This window comes from Bemisia tabaci, chromosome 1 (assembly GCF_918797505.1).
Source record: "Bemisia tabaci chromosome 1, PGI_BMITA_v3".
Classification (NCBI taxonomy): domain Eukaryota; kingdom Metazoa; phylum Arthropoda; class Insecta; order Hemiptera; family Aleyrodidae; genus Bemisia; species Bemisia tabaci.
The window spans coordinates 69,048,806-69,067,822 of record NC_092793.1 but is presented as its reverse complement, the minus strand read 5'-3'; the positions used below and the strand labels follow the sequence as shown (position 1 = coordinate 69,067,822).

Genomic DNA, 19,017 nt, shown 5'->3' with positions numbered 1-19,017 from the left:
ATTTTTTGCATCTTTTGGTATAAATACGAGCTCTGTAACTGTATTTCTGCAAAAGTTATGGATGTTTGAAGGTTACGACTTTAAAAAATGGCAACGCTGTTTCCCTGGGGCTCCTGCAAAAACGGAGCTAGGGATAAGCCTCTCTCAACTAGTACTATCAGCCTACAAAGTTTCGTACATTCCGGGCTGGGTATGGGTGATTTCACGATAATAGGAATAGTCGTGTCGCCGTGGGTTATGAACGACATAGGGCAAAACGATTGAAAACCAAATTAATTAATCAATAGGAATGATGTCCCTGAACCTATCCATGCTTAAAATTATGATGAATTATTATTATATTTAATAATATGAGACTTTAAAGGCCGAAAATGTCCGGTCGGTTACGCGTCGCCAACCTCGATTTTGAAGCAAAAGAGCAATTTGCGGTAACATATCAGTACTGATCATGAACTCTTTGGCAATATTTGCTGAAAAGAGACTCTAGTGTTCAAGAAAATTGCCAGTTTGAACTGAAATGTTTATTATTGAGTGAGAAAAGTCATAAGAAAGAGGTGTCGCCACATTTGGCAACACATTTTTGCAGTTGTATTAAGTGCAGTGTTTATCTCGCCAAATGGAGTCAGGAGTTTCAAAACTGCCATCAAATTGTTCGCTGAAGTCTTCTTGACAAAACCATTACTGATAAGTCACTTTTTTTTACAATGAAAACTTTAATTTTTATGAAAACCAGTGATTTTTACGTGTGTAGCACTAATTCCTCACTACGCAAAAACCTCAATTTAATAGTATTTAACTAAAAGAAAGTCTCCAAAGTCTAGAAAACTTTTAAGGCAGCATTAATTCCACGTCACAACTCAAGAATTGCCAAGTTTCATCTTTTGTATCATCTTTAATCTCACATTTTTGAGTGTCGGTTACGCTGCGTCTGTTACGTAACCGACACAATTTGGCAGGGCCGCCTTGTTTGCGTGGACCTCCAGCAGTCCCGCGGGAAGCGCTGATACCTGATTCAATGGCTTATTTATCAATCACTTTAACTTTGCACTGAATCATTATAGAGCGTGCCAAAGCTGGGAAAAGGAAGTTTAATACCTTTAAAATGAGGTAATGAAATCCTGTTAAAATTGGTGCACTTTTATTTCTAAGGTATTTCACATTTTAACTATTCCTGTTATCGTGAAATCACCCCTATACTCGCAATGCTTTTCCATGGCGCTTAGTTCCGTTTGACAAAACGCGCTATCCGGCATTCTAAATTCCTCAAAAGGAACTCAAATTGGCGCTTAGTTCCGTTTGATAGAAATACGAAATACGTCCAATTGGCTTACTGCGCCATTGTGGAGAACTTTACCTACAAAGACGCGACAAAATATAAATGCCTTAAATTAAGATATTCCACAAGATATTTTTAAATCTATATTCATTTTTTGCGATTTGCTCTTTGATTGTTAATTTTTTATTAAGATCTAAAATTTTTCTCTGAATCTAGTATTTTCCGTAAGTAATTAGGTGCTTAAAATTTCTGGAATAAATTTGCAAATCTGAGTAATGAAGTTTTACAATGTGTTCTGTTTTATCATGTATTTCAACGAAAAAAGTATGGCAAATGTTACCCGAAGTATGGTGAATTCTATCCTGAGTCTACTTGATATTTGACATAGTGATACTGTGAGGTACAGATAGTCAAACATCTTGTAGCATTTCCTGTACTTTCGGTGAATCTGATATATCAGAGCTATGGTATTTGCTTTCACAGCAAAGTATGTTGCTGATTACCATACTCATATATTACTGAGCCCGACCCATACTTTTTTCAGTCACTGAAAATAGGTATGGCAAAGTTTACTAGATGTATGGTAAATTCTATCATGAATCTACTGCCTTTTTAACACAGTGATATTGTAGGGTAAAGATAACCAGACATCTGGTAGCATTTACCATACTCATATCAATCTACCTTATACCACACTTTTATCAGTGATGCACAGTCCTTTACTATACTTTTCGTAAGAATGCAAGTGTTGGTAATTATTACACTGATAGCAAAGTATTATTGACGTACCTGACAGTGTAGTTCAAAAAATGATGCGAAGTCCTAAGTAATCAACGGTGAGTGTGTTACACGCACTGACTCTCAAAATTAGAGGCGGCCACAGACCTTGAATTTTTAAAATCTATTCAATTCCACCTCTACACCGCTTAATGCGAATTTTTCAACAAAAACTGTTTCCCGTTGTATGGAGTACACTTGATAATATTGTACAGGGGGAAAACTGCTCAGTGACAATGAACTAGTATTCCAGAAATGAAGATGCATCTATTGTTTACAAATTTTTGCCTAAAAAAAAGCGGAAGTATTGTGGAATTATTTCCGATTGTTTCTTACGTCGGGGGCACGTGTCATTACAAGGGTGTAACATCATTCTGCTCCAGTTTCTTTCCTTGAACGTAAAAAATACGCGCTCATGCAGGTTTTAAAATCTAATTGGAACGCATTGATGAGCGGAAAAAGTATATCGATGATGAAATTACCAAACCACGTATCTCGGTCCCAGACGTTGCAGACTTCCTGTCATAATTCATTTTTTTAATGGAGAACTACTGAGCGCGCGTCCATTCTAAAAACTTTTGTGATTTTTCTTCTCTGTGCCAGGCAAATTCTGAGAAAAAACTTCAAAGAATGATTTTGATTCGTTCTCCTTTAAAAAATAAAATGGGAGCAGAGATTTTTAACTCGCGCATACGAGATACATGGTTTGGTGGTTTCGCCATCGATATACCTTCATTAATATTACAACTGTATGCACAAACATAGTATCGATCGGCAATATGCGAGACCACATATCTTTGTTGCCGTGTTTCAAAATTTCCGCTTTTATCTAATTTGTTCGAAGAAAATTAAGATTGGAATTGATACCGATACTCTGCTGACAAATAAGAAAAACAAGAAAAGTTTTCAAGAAATTACGTTGATTAGTTTTCTAGAGAACAAGTAAAGTATTACAAGTAGCCTGGAGGCTAACACGAATGAAAAAGGGGGGGGGGGGCGAAATCTGACGCTAAATTTTATTTACGAAATTTACTCTGGAACAAAGTGGCAAGATCCAATTTCTGATATTTATTTCAAGTCAATGCTTCCCTTATCTACGGCGCTATTCATTTCCCAACAGTATTAAACAACCCAAAATTTTCACTTTTTACCTGATAGCCAACAGGTCGTTGAATATTTCATAATTTTCAAGTTATGTAATTTGTCCTTACCTCACAGGTTTAAGGGAATTTTTTGGCACGCAGATTTTTTGGCATTGTTCTTTACGATTACCTCCATCTTTAAAAAGCCATTTGACAAGATATCTTTGGCCTAAAATTATTACTCAAGGTAAAAAAAAAACTAGTGAGGATGGATTTTTTTGCCATTGTATCATCGCTATAAGCTCTCTGACCCTAAATGTAGTATACCGCCTTTGCGATCGTTTCGACCCCCCCCTCGATACAATAACCGAGTCCCCTAGTTCCTTACCGAAAAGTGACTACCGCGAACTTCTGAGATTTTCCAAAGCGTGTAAAAAGTTTACTAATCCGTCAATAATAATGATTAAAATTTGTTTCTCATTCTGGGGCTCGCTAGTTTATGTGTAATGAATACCAAGAGTCTACGTTTCTTGGTTTTTTTTAAAAAAACCTTAGAATGGGGCGCGCTGATTTAAAATATGCATATATAAGCGGAAGCAAGCGAACTGATTCGAGGATGGCTGACCAGTTCGGCACTCCTTGAATGAGAATTTCACTCACTCCGTTTTGTTCACAACGTTGCTTTGACATATCTCCACAACACTGTTATCCTTTTCAAAAGTTGGTACTCCTTGCTCTGATAGCCGGGGCCACCAGGATAGTGGTAAGTGCAATCTGTGATGAGCCTCGAGACTCATTAGACCATTTGCTAAACGTGGCTCATACAGGAGTCCACTAAGCCCTCTCGTCCCCACGCTCCTGATCACTGCGTCGGCGTCACGAAGAACAATGGGCCTTGGGTCCCAACGCGGCCGATACCCGTACCCCAATTACTCACGCTTCATTAACCATTTCACCGTCACGCTAGGATTCATCCAATTTTCAAAAAAAATTGTTTCGCATGTATTTAGCAATTTTTTCCTTACTCTCCGTTAAAACACAAATAAAAAGAGACCTCATTCATAAAAATCGGCCGAATAGAAGAGAAGTTACAGTAATCGAAATCCGAAGAAATCAACAAAACCTCGACTCCTCGATACGAAAAATAAAATGAAGGGGAAAAAAAGAAAGTATAAATTACAATTAAATATAATTGACCTCAAAATTTGACAAACAATTCATTTATATACCTAACGCTGAAAAAACTGGGAGAAATTACAAAAAATTTGCCTCTTGCAAGGGGCTTCTTTGTAAGAATTTTGACCTGAAGACAACGGTCGAATAACAGCAGTACTCCATACAATACACGGTGTGCCTGAACGAGTTAAACATTTTTCATACGTCCAAATCGAAAAATCTTTATATTTTTAACTACAATGTTTCTTGAATCGTTTAAGCAAAAAAAAAAAAAAAAAAAAAATTCCGTCGAGATTCTGGAACGCAAAGGCGCTTTAAAAGTATTCTGGGGCTATAATAGCTAAATCACCGGTAGTAAATTCGTTATATTATTAAAAAGAAATTGACTCCATAGTTTAATTCCTTAGTTTCTTGAATACGATTATTTTAAGCACTTAAACATTTATACCACCAATTTTAGCCATGGGGTGATTTCCTGAGAGCCGATAATATCACGAATTTCTCATAGAACCCCTCAACAGTGGCTTGCTTTTTTGGCAGCCGATTCGGCCATCGAACCGGAGTTTAAATGGAAGCTGATAATAACCCAAAGCTCTGAGAAAAATTTTGAGATGAGTATAAGAACGGTTTGTTGTAAGTAGCGAGGAGAGGCGGGCAAAGCGGCTAAAATCCTATCTAATTTTTACAGTTTTTCTGTTGAATTAATGTTGCCGCGGGCTTCTGACTGTCCACACATAGTTCTGTTCAGCATATCGATACATAAGTATTTACATTTTACATACGTAGAATCTAATTTTCACGTCGGGGAGTTGACATATTTTGATTTTTTCGATTTTATACGGAAAATTGATGGTTTTTCGGGATTGAAATTATTATTGTTTCATGAAAAATAAATGCACCCAAAATGACTATAGCATATTGATTCTTACACATTTGCACTCACAAAATTGGTTGGTAAATTCAACGAGTGGGTGCATCGACCTGGTATATCAAGTTTCTGCAATTTTTTACGGCAAATCAGTAGATTTTCGGGATGTAGATTGCTTACTTTCAATTCATGAATGAATAAAGCAACGACATGGTTGAACTTCTTTGCATGGAAAGACGTTTAAAATAACAAAATCAAGACGTATTTAATGCAATTGCATTTATATCGAGTCAATTTCTTTTCAATAATATAACGGGATTTTTACTACCGGTGATTTGGGTATTTTAGCCCCAAAATACCTTTAAATCGACTTTATCTTCTAGGAGTTCGACAGAATTTTTCCTTTCTTCGCTTAAATTATTCCGTAGCACTTTTCTTCAAGAATCTGATAAGATTTTGCTTGAGGCAGATCAAAAAACTTAAATTCGATCGAATAGCTTTCTACTTTCACAATACACGGTCTCGTCAAGGTGCGTCTTTGACCTCGCAGTGTTGGATCGTGAATTCTCTTTTTATGCTGTTTGCCTATTTTGAAATCTCTGTAAATGAAAACTAAAGGGGTTGATATGTGCGAGTTAATGACGCGCCTTATCAACACATTGTGTTGGATTTTACATTTTTTTTGTCACACTTCATTCTAGCGTTCTATTGGGCCGATTTCCATAATTTTCGCGTGGCTATTGCCAGACGATGGGCTCCAACTGAACCCGTTCTACTTGCATTAACTCACGGGGACCCGCGAGGCAATCTTTGGAGGGCGCAAAGCGTCTTTCGGGGGTTGGAGTGCGTATACCCCAAGTGCAGGGGGCACAATCCCCTAGTAATCTGCAATATCCATTAAAATATCAGGGATAGATTCGGACGCGTGAGTGATATAGCTTGCGTTTACCTCCCCTCTGTGTAACTTAGGTAAGTCAATTGTAGAGCATTACTTACCGGCAGGTTAAAGCAAAAGAGAAACACACTCTGGACTTGCTTTCCCCGCAAAATAGAGGGGACTCAGCACTACACGGAGAAAAAAACCTCGTGCTTGGGACCCGAAGTTTAGGTCATATGGATCTCTGAAGTTTTCGGATTGAGCATCTGAACACTTTAGGTCTAGCTGTCAAGGTTCGGATCACACATCTGAAACTTCAGTTCTTACATCTGAAGTACTTCAGATGTGAAAACCGAAGTACTTCAGATGTAAGAACTAAAGTTTCAGATGTGTGATCCAAACCTCAGCAGCTGGACCTAAAGTGTTCAGATGCTCAATCCAAAAACTTCAGAGATAAATAAGACCTAAACTTCGGGTCCCACGCACGAAGTTTTTTTCTCCGTGTTATTTACCACCTTGTTACATGCAGTTTGGGTCACATTTCTTAGTGTTTTTTTTTTTCTTGCTAATAGATGGTCCAATTTTCATGAGCATATTAATCGGGGCAACCAAGAGAAGGTTTTTTTCAAATATGAAGGCAAGATCAAGATTGTCACCGCTTAGATGTGTATCAGCATTCTAAAATAATAACTCAACATGATGATGGTTCATTTTACACAGTTTCATTTCGGAAAGGTCGGTTAATCATGTGCCGATCGGCAACATTGCTGCGCGTGTGTAATGTTCGACCACGGTCTTTTTTCCGATTTTTGCACTCGAGAAAAGTTCGACGAGAAGCATCTCAGACTACTTGCTGTCACTTTGACCGCAGTTTTGCTCATTTATCGGGATGCAACGCTAAAATTCTCGACGAGCCGAACAAAAATTTTAAGGGGCCTCAGGCAGAAAACAACTCCTAGAAACTGAAAAGTGGTACCTAATTCATTTTAGCATCGCCAGTTCAATTATAATCGCGTTCCTTCCCTTGATTTTGGTCATTTTCTGAGTGTGCTTTATTCTCTGTGTTATTTCTCCTCAAAACAAGAGGTTAAAAGTATGTAAAGCTTTTTAATTATTGAATTTTACGCCTCCAACTCTTGAATGCTGATATAATTCCAATTATCCTTCCTCGCGAATAGAATTGGAGAAAGCTGTAAATAAAATTGTCACAAAATATCTCAATTGATTTTATTGTGGCAGAATAATTTCCGTTGGATTATCTTTGTTGTGGGTTCATGATTTGTTTTTTAGTTGTCTAAATTACGAGCAAACCAACATATAAAGGAATTTTTGAGAAGATCAGCGGTTTTTCATGCATTCCTTTGTTTTAAAATTATTAATTTTACATTTTTTCCTAATTACTCCCTTGGAAAACAAGTATTCCTCCACCTGAAAAATTGCCATTTTTCCTACCTGTTCCTCATGTTTTGAAAAGTGCTTCTCATCTCAAGCTATAAATTCTTATGAATTCAATAGAAAATACATACACTAATCTACACTTCTCTTTAATTTGAGGTTTGCCTTTAATTTCGCCGTATCAGGCAACCGTTGCCTGATACGGCGAAATTAAAGGATTAAGATAATTTTACTTTTTGTTGCAGTACTCTGATCTTAGGTCAGAAGAATGGTGAGACTCAAGACCTCATTCCTAGCGTCTGCTTTCGCCGTTGCACTCTACTGCGCCGTTTTCTCAAACGGAGTTGGTACTTCTCCAGTTCCAAGTCCCAACAATGGGACCACAGCCATTGGTAATGTGGCTTCGGAAATTTGCAACAAGTTTCTTCTAGATGTGCTCATAACTACCTTACTTACCCCAATTCCCGAATCCTTGTGCATACCAAAGCCTATGCTTGGTTTTACAGGTATCGAAGTCTGCATTTTAAACGACGTGAAAAATAGGAATTTCCAAATCTTCATCATTTTCAATGACAAGTACAAGTTCACGTTCACTAGCGATACTGGCGAAATTTCGGTGAATCTGACCAATCAAGAGAACTTGCCGCTCCTCTTCTTTAAAATTTTTGGCCTTCAAGAATTTTGCAACGATCTGAAAACCTTTCCTTCAGACATTTTTTTCCAACAACTCCTTAAAAGTATTCAACTTAAATCGACGCCAAAAAAAATAGTATGAAAATTAGCATTGCTATCGTTAGTTTGAAGAGTAGGCCTACATTCAGGAATGACCAAAGAGAATGTATAAGGCAAGATATACGTCAAATCCAGGCTCGCCCTAGTTTAAAAATAGGAAATATTAGCGAGTGTATTAAGAACCCCTTCATTAATTTTTTTATTGTTTCTGATCATATTAATAAAGTTCCAGTGTTGTTCTCGTGCGTATAAGTTTATATGCTTATTGTTTTCTAAACTATGAGCTCCGCGATCTCCTAAATTTGCATATCTGGTAACGCTTAGTTCCAGCATTCTACTGGGCCGATTTTCATAGCTACGTTATGAGATCTCGGGTAGCTCCGATTTTCAGGGTAACCCCACACTCTTCTCACTCGTGTGGAATGCTTCCACATTGATTGAGCCGAATATTTTAGGTAATTTTGACTAACTTCAGTGTCTTCTCTGAAATATTCGGGCTGTCTTTAGGCAATTTTTCCGATGGAAAATGATAATGATTATATGTAGGCACGTTAAAACCATTTCTAATGCATCAACTTATTAATGCATTCTAAATGGTGTGTTGCTGCATCAGCGACGAGATCAAAGCTATTTACAACTCGTGTTCGTACCCGTTTTTTGCCTATTCTTCCTCTATGGAAGATACTCCATTTTTTTAAGAAGTGTAATTTTACATTGTTACATTTTTTACAGTGTAATGCCCCAAGATTTGTGGTCTGAAAGAGAGCAGTGGAGGTTAGGAGTCGTAGAGCGCGAGGGAGTGGTGTAAAGCGACTTATATGTATGTAATTTTACATTCTTGGGTGAGAACTTTTTCACTTGTTCCCGAAAATCTGCTCTTATTTCCTTTCCAAACTTCAGAGCAAATCTTTACTGCACACCAAAATAAAAGCTATCTATGTACGTCAAAATTTTCCTCCAATGTAAGTCTCTTTTTGAAGGGTGAAAATTGTCTCGTATTAACTGCTGCTTCTTGTTTTCCTTTAATTTTCCAAATACTATTTATTCGAATACTTTTGTCTGCACTCTGCATGAATTGTTTCATCAATTTTACCCAGCCATTCTGCAAACTTATTATATCTCCTCTTTTTCTAAAGTTTCTTTCAAATCTAATTCTGTATAATCGGTTCTAATCTCGCTAAACATAGTGCGGCCACCGGTCGGCGGAGAACGCTTATGAGCGCCTACAAGACTGCAGGAATACTTCATGCATTGCGCTTAACACAGAGAGGTCGTCACTCAGGACGGAACGCATATTAGCGCCTACAAGAGTGTAGGAATACTTCACGCATTGCGCCTAATGCACACAGTGCGGTCGCTGTTCGGCGGGAAAAGCATATTAGCGCCTACAAGACTGTAGGAATACTTAACGCATTGCGCCAAACACAGTGCGGCAGTGCGGTGCGGTTGCTGGTCAATAAGGAACGCATATGGGCTATAGGAGCGCATCTAGCGAAGAGGAATCAGCGCGATTACAGTGTTGTGAAAATGTTGCTTCTCCTTAATTACCTAAGAAATCTCTCAGAATGGCAAATAGTTTTTACTTCCCACCAAAAAATTGTTCATTTTAAAGGAAAATCATGGTGTGAATTTTAAAATTGTATATAAATTATAGGTATTTTTAAAAGAATGGAGGAGGTTAAACGATTATGATAACACTGTAATCGCGCTGGTCCTTTTTTGCTAAATGCCATCCAATTCTACGAAAATTGTCCAATTTGATCTTCAAAGAACTAATATTCAACTTGATTATCTTTAATCGAGGGTTTGTATTCTTAACCAAGTATATAGTATCAGACTTAAAAATTTAATACCGGGGAGGGGGGAGGTTGTGAGGGGCACAGCAAAAATACCATACACCGGGAACTACGTATGATAGACGCCTATTCTTCGCGAATCGAATCACCCACTTTTTCATTTCCCTCCGGACTCCGTTGATTCATTCATTAGACTCTAATCGGTTAAAAAGTCCACCAAACATCAGCATCGTATAACGTTCACCAATTCAAAAATTGTATCACGTTCGATCGCAAAAGTTTGTCTAATATCTCGTAAACTATATGAGAAACGTAGCAGCACGGCGTCTTTATAATATGTATTTTCTCTGCTTCTACAGTCTGAAGCAGGCGGAGCCAATCGGAGAGCAGCTCAGATTTCATGGACCAAGACAGTTAGTACAGATGGCAATTATCTGCCCGTGGAGGCACTGGCACTCTAAACGAGAACGGCATGCGCGGAGAAAATATGAGCACGCGTGACAGACCATCCTTCCACTGATAAAATAGCGTTACCGATTTTTAATATGAGTCCTATCGTCCGTATAACTCCATGCCTTCCGGAGCTCATGAGGAGACTCGCAATTGGACGTATTTCTGTCAAACGGAACTTGTGCATTATGACGTGAGCCCTGTAATGCATGTATTCTTATGGGTCTCAGGGCTCATCTATTAAAGCACATAGTTCTGTTTGATAGAAATACATCCAATTGAAGACTCGCGGAGGGCAGAGAAGCATCTCGCACGCGGAGTAATACTTACCGGTATAAATTTGGTTGAACGAGCACAATTAGGGGATGTAACTTTGAAGCGGTGTGTCAGCCAGGGTAGTCGCCGCCCCAACATACTTACATTTCGGCGGTTCGACGATGCCACGAGATGGCTAACGTTGTGACGTCGAGTTGAGAAATGAGCCAGTTTCTCGTTCCCTTTATTGGCTAGTTTATGACAACACACTGATGCCGTTCGGTGCCATGTGCGCTATAGAGCACTGGGTGGTTTTGAGTTGGGGCATTTCTCCACTGTCCATGGGGGCTGGGGGGCTAAGCACAAGGGGTATCGATGGGGACTTTTAGCCTGTGTCTCTCTAGACCCTAACAAGCAACTTTAGCCAAAAATCGCTTGTATGGGAATTTTTTCCCCTAATCCGAGATTTTTGATCTAATTTGACTGGACTATATAGCTAGTCCATCATTGTGCCTCTTAGTCTATAGCAACCACCTATTTCAACCAATAGGATCGCTCCATTTTCCCTTTATCCTCTTTGTCAATTGTTTTGTCTATAAAGTTCAATATTTAGCCCGCTAGGCGACTTATTCCTGAACTGCAACATGTCAATTTCCGGACGGACTCTTAGACAATAGCACCATTATGGAATCCAAGGTTCATCTAAGAGTGGGTATGTACCCTTTTAGAGACTACCCATGCATCTTTCCTTATAACCGCAGACAAAACTCGTCCATGGAATTATCAATCTCTTCCCTCTCCGATCAAGTGCACAGATCGTGGCTGTAAATCGGGGAAACGGTTGAGTGAGACGTGCGATGGAATTTTGTCCGGGTCAGATGACAGTCGGTAGGAAGAGAAATGTGACGAACGTGAGGTCTGAGGTGTGAAGAACCAGCGGTGGGTTTGGGGGCGTCGGCGCTATTGTGAACCTGTGATCTGCATTCAGATTCAATAAGCAGAGTGCATAATTCAAGCTCGATTTCTGCTGGGTGCCGCAGCGACGTTCTGGAACCTCCATCTCCGCACCACGGTGTCCGATAGATGGCAGCAACGCCAATTTTCGAACAAAAATGTCATCGTTTAACTTAGAACCCCTTTATAGGGCAGTGGCAAATCCGGGAGGCATGCCCCCCTTGGACCAAAGAAGAGAGAAAGAAAAAAGGAAAAAAGGAGGGAAAGAGGGGATGAGGGGATTAGGCAAAAGGGAGAGAAAGAAAGCGCTCCTAAAAGAATTTACCGAAAAGTCCTGTGTCTACTCGTCAAAATGGCGTTAAAATGGAAGCTCAAAGTGAACCGATAAATTCGATCTGTTCGCGATTTTTGCTCAAAAAAGAGTCGCGCAGCTCTATTTTACGATGCAACACTCATCAATCGCCTAAAGTCCCGAGCTGCTTATAGTTGACGATTCACTTTGGAGGGGGAGGGCGGGAGTGGGTATTTTGCAAAAATATGAAGCACAAATTGTATCTAAAACTGCTTAAAATACAATCTGAAAGGGGCTATTTTTATAAAAATTTTCCGGTGGAGGTCCCCCAAACCCCCCTCTCTCTAAAGGGTGTCTCTTTCAGACCCCTCACTCGACAACAAAAAGCTCACACACAAGCACGGTTTTCCCTAAAAGAGGCACGCTGTTTGGTGCAACACGAGTAACGACCATTCGATCGGTGCGTCCACCGCAATCAGTTTGCCAACCTCATGGGCGTTAGCACAGCGCACTTACGGCGTTTCATATATAGATGGAAGGCTTTGTCCCTCTACCCAAAGGTTACTCTCCCGAATACGTACGGGCCCAATTTTAAGTTTTTTACTGTCGATTTTCGTCGAGGTAGTCGGTGCTCTCTAATTTTGATAGAGTAATTTCAAAACTTTGATGGGAAACCGAATTTCCAAAATCATGATCCCGCCATACCCAGGGAACTCATGGGGGCTTCGTAACTATGAAATTCGGATTCTCCAAGGTCGCAATTCGCGCCTCCGTGGTCCTCGACTTTGTCCGACTTAAAATGGCTTTTGAGAAGAAAACCGGAAACGGTTGGTCCACATTACCCTGAGTAACAGCAGTAAGACTTAACTGAGACTTTAGACTTTGACTTCATGCTTATGAAGATTTAAGATAATGTCTAGCGTTGAAACCTGAAACTCTACATTCCTCTCTCCAAAGCACACCGGAAAAAAAGTGAAGTTGATGTAAAAAAAAGTGTTTGCGAGAAAACTATAAAACGCTGAATTACCCGCCACAGTAGTTAATTTTACATCTTGGCATTGCTGAAGTAACTATTTTAGCGGGCAATTCAGCATTTTATAAGTTCTCGCACACTATTTTTACATCCAGAATCTTAAATTTACTTCACTTTTTTTCGGTGTAGTTTTTCCCGGTATGCTGAGCAATTAATGTTTCCACCGCGAGGGCACATTATCTCTGTTCCCGTCCCGATTTCCTCTTTGGTCTCTGCGGAAAGTAAAGAAAGAGCGGAAATTTCGAAGCACCAGATGGACGTATTTCTGCCAAACGGAACTATGTGCATTGAGACATGAGCCTTAAGACCCATAAGAATATATCGACGGTGAAACTACCAAACCACGTATCTCGGTTTGCGACGTCGCAGACTTCCTGTCATACTTTATTTTTTAAATGAAAAACTACTTAACGCCCAGTCTTGAAAATTTCTGTGATTTTTCCTCTTCGTGCGGAGAAAATTCTGTGAAAATTTCAAGAAATGATATTGATTTGGTCTTCTTCAAAAAAATAAAAAGTGAGCGTAGATTTTTAAACACCGCAAACGAGATACGTGGTTTGGTAGTTTCACCGTCGATATGCATAACAGGGCCCCAACAACGGACAAAGTCGGGGACCACGGAGGCGAGAATTGCGACCTTGGGGAATCCGAATTTCATAGTTACGAAGCCCTCATGAGTTCCCTGGGTATGGCGGGATCATGATTTGGGAAATTCTGTTTCCCGTCTAAGTTTTGAATTTACTCTATCAAAATTAGAGAGCACCGACTACTTCGACGAAAATTGACAGCAAAAAACTTAAAATCGGGCCCGCACGTATTCGGGAGACTAACCTTTAGGTAGAGGGACAAAGCCTTCCATCTATATATGAAACGCCGTAAGTGCGCTGTGCTAACGCCCATGAGGTTGGCAAACTGATTGCGGTGGACGCACCGATCGAATGGTCGTTACTCGTGTTGCACCGAACAGCGTGCCTCTTTGAGGGAAAACTGTGCTTGTGTGTGAGCTTTTTGATGTCGAGTGAGGGGTCTGAAAGAGACACCCACTAGAGAAAGGGGGGTGCGGGGGGCCTCCACCGGAAAATTTTTATAAAAATAGCCCCTTTCAGATTGAATTTTAAGCAGTTTTAGATACAATTTGTGCCTCATATTTTTGCAGGGAGTTCCGTTAGACAGAAATGCGTCCAAAAAGTGTTTCCTTGATTTTACCATCGGCAGTTTCACGCGAAATTCTTCCATGGAAAAGTCATCATCATACACATGTTCATTGTCTCTCTTCTTACAGAGACAGGTCGTGGAGCAGACAGGTTGAATAGAGCAATCTCGTCGAGTTCGAGAGGAGTTCCTCCGAAAAGTACACACCTCTCTCGATGCTGGCCCCATGAGTACAATTCGGAATTGAATATGCATGGATGCGGCGATCCCAAGAGTCGGATACTTCCGAGAGCAGGTTGATCGTTTAAACTGAATTATTGCCCCGACCCCGACGCGCAACGCTATCATCGAGTGGATAATGAAATGCGCATCCGAGATGATAAACCCTCGTAATGAATCGGATTTTCCCGCCCCCATCGCCTAAATACCCGAGTCTCATTTAATTCGACCTGCAGAATTTACCACGATGGACCAATAGACAAGGTACGGTTTTAAGCCGTTTGTTTCCTTTTCAAAATTTCACGCAAAACACGATTCGCACGACCAAAATCATATATTGAAATGGACTCCTAACCACGCATTGTGACTAGTTTTACTTGAAATATTTAATATCACAATTTTTTCAAAAACTGCACTAATGTGTCTTGTCTTCCAAGCCCCTCATTTATATTATATGTTATATTATGTAATATTACATTATATGTGATATTATATAATATTATATGTTATATTAGTTAGTTAGTTAGTTAATTTTATTTAACGACGATCAGCATCTAGGCTATTTACGTCGGGGACTAGGCAATTTTAAATTTTTAAATTTAGTTTCTTGAAGAGTTTTAAAATTTCTGTTACTACCATTGGACTGTTATGGAATATTATAAGTCATATTATATTATATAATACTATATGTTACCTTATATCTTTATACCAGAAGGACTTTTAGTGTGCGATTTAATTTCGGTAGATGATGGTTTTTTTCATGAGAGAGAAATTTGAATGTATCAAGGAACGTTAATATCTTATTGATAGCTAGAACTTACTATCAGTAATATTCGTCGTACAAATCGTTTTTTTTTTTCTTGAAATTTTGATGAGAATAGATCCATACTAATGCTTATATTTGCATCTTATCTAGTGGTCCATTCTTTACTTTAAAGGATGCGCGTTTACAACGGCGCAGAGATACAACTATTCGTACTCGATGGACGTCCATGCTGCATCTAAAAAATTGAAGGCGCTATGACGTGAGGCGTGAGCTCTCAATGCTCTGCTATATGCTGTCAATATGAGGTGTCGCTCAGATTCGGGAGGAAAGTTGAAAAAGAGGCCCAAACACATCTCTCCTACCTTCGGCTGTGTTACTAACATAGTGCTTGAAGCACCATTACGAAGGAGATAAACGGAAACAAACACAATATGGAAAAAAAGCGAGGGAAAGGATGCGCGTTAACGACGGCGCGGCGCAGAGATACAACTATTCGTACTCGATGGACGTCTGTGCTGCATCTGAAAAATTGAAGGCGCGATGACGCGAGGCGTGAGCTCTCAATGCTCTGCTATATGCTGTCGATGAGGTGTCGCTCAGATTCGGGAGAAAAGCTAAAAAAGAGGCAATTTTTACTCTGTACGATTGATAAACTTTGAACCTGAAAATAGCGTAAATTTATGCCAAAATTTTCTGAACTCCTCTCCACGTAGGGGATGCCCTACCAGGAAATATCACATTACGTCCCTCAGCCAAGAGTCTACGCCCTCAGATGCGAACTAGTCCGACCCTGCTATCAATGTCAATAATCAGCTCACAGAACAGTTTACCTGCAGAGACAGTATGTACGTTATGGCTCATAGAGACCCTTAGAATTAAAAAAAAAAAAAAAAAAAAAAAAAAATGGTGGTGACTGGGCGGGAGTGGATAAGAGGAGGTTTTTGCGGTAGAAGCGGATCCAAGGAGGGCGTAAGGGGCGTATGCCCCCCGCGTTTACCCGAAAAAAAGATGGAAGAAAAAGAGGAGAAAGAAGGGAGAAGGAAGGAAGAAAGGAACGGAGGGGAAAAAATCAAGGACGCTTATATTTATAGCAATTAATTATGACGAAATTGACTCAAACTGCATCTTTGATACTCGAAAATTTTCTGGGGGAAGCTTCCCGAATACCCCTTTCCGCCCCTACCCCTCTCGTTTAAAGTATTTGGATCCTTCTATGGTCTTTGCCAGCCTTTGACGTTTATCGCCCCCTGCTTTTGTTACCGCCCGTGCCATAGAAAGGATCAAATTGGCAAGTTTTTTTATACTGGAATAAGCGTAATTGCTGTTAAACCTGAGTTAAAAGTATCTTACTATGCAACTTGAGTGAATTATGCGTTGACACAAACAAGTAAAACCGAATCGGCACTTTTGAATCATCTGCATGCAATATCCGCCATGTTTTGTTCTTATCCTGAGAACTCCACGAGACCTAAAATGGCAGATCCTATCAGAAGATAATTCTCCAGTGCCATGGTCTCCACATAAATGTAAAGTACGGGTAGAGAAAGATCGAATTGGAAAGCTTTTTTACACTGGAATGCTCGTAATTGCTTTCAAAACTGAGTTAATAGTATCTAACAATGTAACTCGAGTGAATTTCACGTTAACACAAACACGTAAAACCGAATCAGCACTTTTGAATCATCGGCATGATACATCCGCCATTTTTTTTCTCTTGATAACTCCTCGAGGCCTAAAATGGCAGAACCTATCAGAAGATAATCCTCGAGTGCCATGCTTTTCGCATAAAAGTAGAGTACGGTAGAGAAGCTTCGAGACACGCGCATTTGACTATTTGCGAGACACCTTCCGGTTATGCGAGGAGGGTTGCCTACCCAAGTATGCAGCGGGCGTTGGACCGGTCAAATGTTGCTCGGCTCCACGAGTCCCCGCGGCTCGATTACGTTGAGCTGCGCACGTTTATTGCGCCCCCCCCCCCCCCCCAGCGACTTTACGCTAAATTCTCGACTCCGTTTCCTTTTCGTCGGCCACCCTCCTTATCCCGCCTTTCGCTGCAATTTATTCCCAAGTTTCACTTTTCCGCACCGTCGTCTTCTCCTCTCCCAGCTGCGAAATTCCCGTTTGATTTGGGTCGCTGCGCTTCCTAGAGGGTCCTTATTCCAGTGAAGATCACCATAGAGCGCAAAAATTCAGCACAATGGACCACTAGACAAGGTACGATTTCCAGCATTCTGATACATGTTTCGTAACAAAAATTTCACGCAGAACACGATACGCACAACAAAAATGACCGACATTAACTCCTTACGAAGATATTTAATGGTTCTTGATGCGAGAATTCAAACCTCGCGCTCATGAAAACTCAATGCTCTACGTGATTCACATCGCGCGTTAAACGTTATCATGACAGTCTCCGCGATATAAAAATCTGGCAACCTCAATCTTGGCGCTTCGGCTCAGCTATAGCAAAGTGCTAATAGTTTGAACAACATATGGTGGGAAATGAACATCGCTCGATTGAGGAGCTTGCTGAAACCATTTCTTGTGAGCGGACAGTCCAAATTCCTCGTAACCAATGTGGAATAAAAACGTTAATATCTTCGTTAGGAATTGGTTTCAGTAATTTTCGTTGTACGAATCGTGTTCTACGCGAAATTCTGGTGAAGAAACATGTATCAGATTGCTTAAATTCGTACCTTGTCTAGTGGTCCATTGCAGCATTCTGATACTTAATATGAAGGTGAAGCTGTTTTATCGGGATGCATCGTAGCTGATTATTTTACCTTGCTTTTCCCCGATCACGTTGAATTTTACAAAAAATGGAAATGCATGTCCTGCAGGCACTTAGCAATCGCCGGCATTTTGCAAGCCACTGGTGAACAAATAGAACTGCATAACATTCAGAGGGGAAAGATCGGCATTGGAGTACTGATTTATTTGCTTCCATTAGTATGAATAGACACTTATTCCTCCGTATAGATATGGCACTAATAGGCACACTCAAGAGAGCGTGAACAGTGAAAACCGTTGCCCTGTTTGGGTTCGTACCAGACCCGCAATTAAACTAGCCTCGTGACAATGCGTCAAGTATCACAAAAAATGAAGGCGCTGAAATCTGGGATCTTGCTTTTGAAGTTTAAATTCATTACTATCAAAACTCAACTATGCCGATGCGCATTATTGCGCGGTTTATCGAAACAACATAATAGGCCATGTCACTTGGAAATTACCGGTGATTGCTGATGAACCTGCAGGCAAAACAAATCATTCTAATACACGTTACTTAACCAAATCGTCGCTTGACTGACATAACTATACATTGAGATGAGCCCGGGAAAGCATTGAATTGCATGGAGGACAGGGTTCATTGCAGAGTGTAGTTACGCCCTTATGTCAGGAAGACGACGAAATGTCACTGAGAAAACGATTCGCTCAACGAAAATTACTGGAACCATTTCCTTACTAAGACATTCAACGTTTTTTGATGCGTAAAATTGAACTTCCTGGTCATGAAACATCAAAAATCCACTTGAGACAAATCGCGCACTTAACGTTACCGTGACAGACTTCACGGTATGAAAATATGACAACCCTAATTTCGATGCTTCGGCCTACCTGTTGCGCGTTCTTAACACTTTCAACAACACAAGGCGGAAAAGGAATATTTTTCGATTGAGAACCCTGCTACAACTGTTATTGTATTGTGTGCGATTTGATTCAAGTTGATCATTGTTTTTCTTGAAAACAGGGAATTTAAAATTCTTGTAAAGTAAAAACGTTAATAGCTTATTTAAGAGAAGCTTTTGGTTTGGGTTTTGGTAACTGTCGTTGTGCATGCGAATTGTGTTCTACGTGAAATTCTTGTGAAGACACATGTATCAGAATGATTAAATTCGTACCTTGTCCACTAGTCCATT

The 19,017-nt window shown here is 40.0% G+C and overlaps 1 long non-coding RNA gene across 1 annotated transcript; it reads left to right on the top strand.

Annotated features, from left to right (window-relative positions):
• Positions 1–6,726: 6,726 nt before the first annotated feature.
• Positions 6,727–8,435, top strand: LOC109031599 (uncharacterized). The gene is made up of 2 exons (XR_011900891.1): positions 6,727–7,149; positions 7,697–8,435. It is a non-coding gene; the product is annotated as an uncharacterized lncRNA (long non-coding RNA).
• Positions 8,436–19,017: the final 10,582 nt, after the last annotated feature.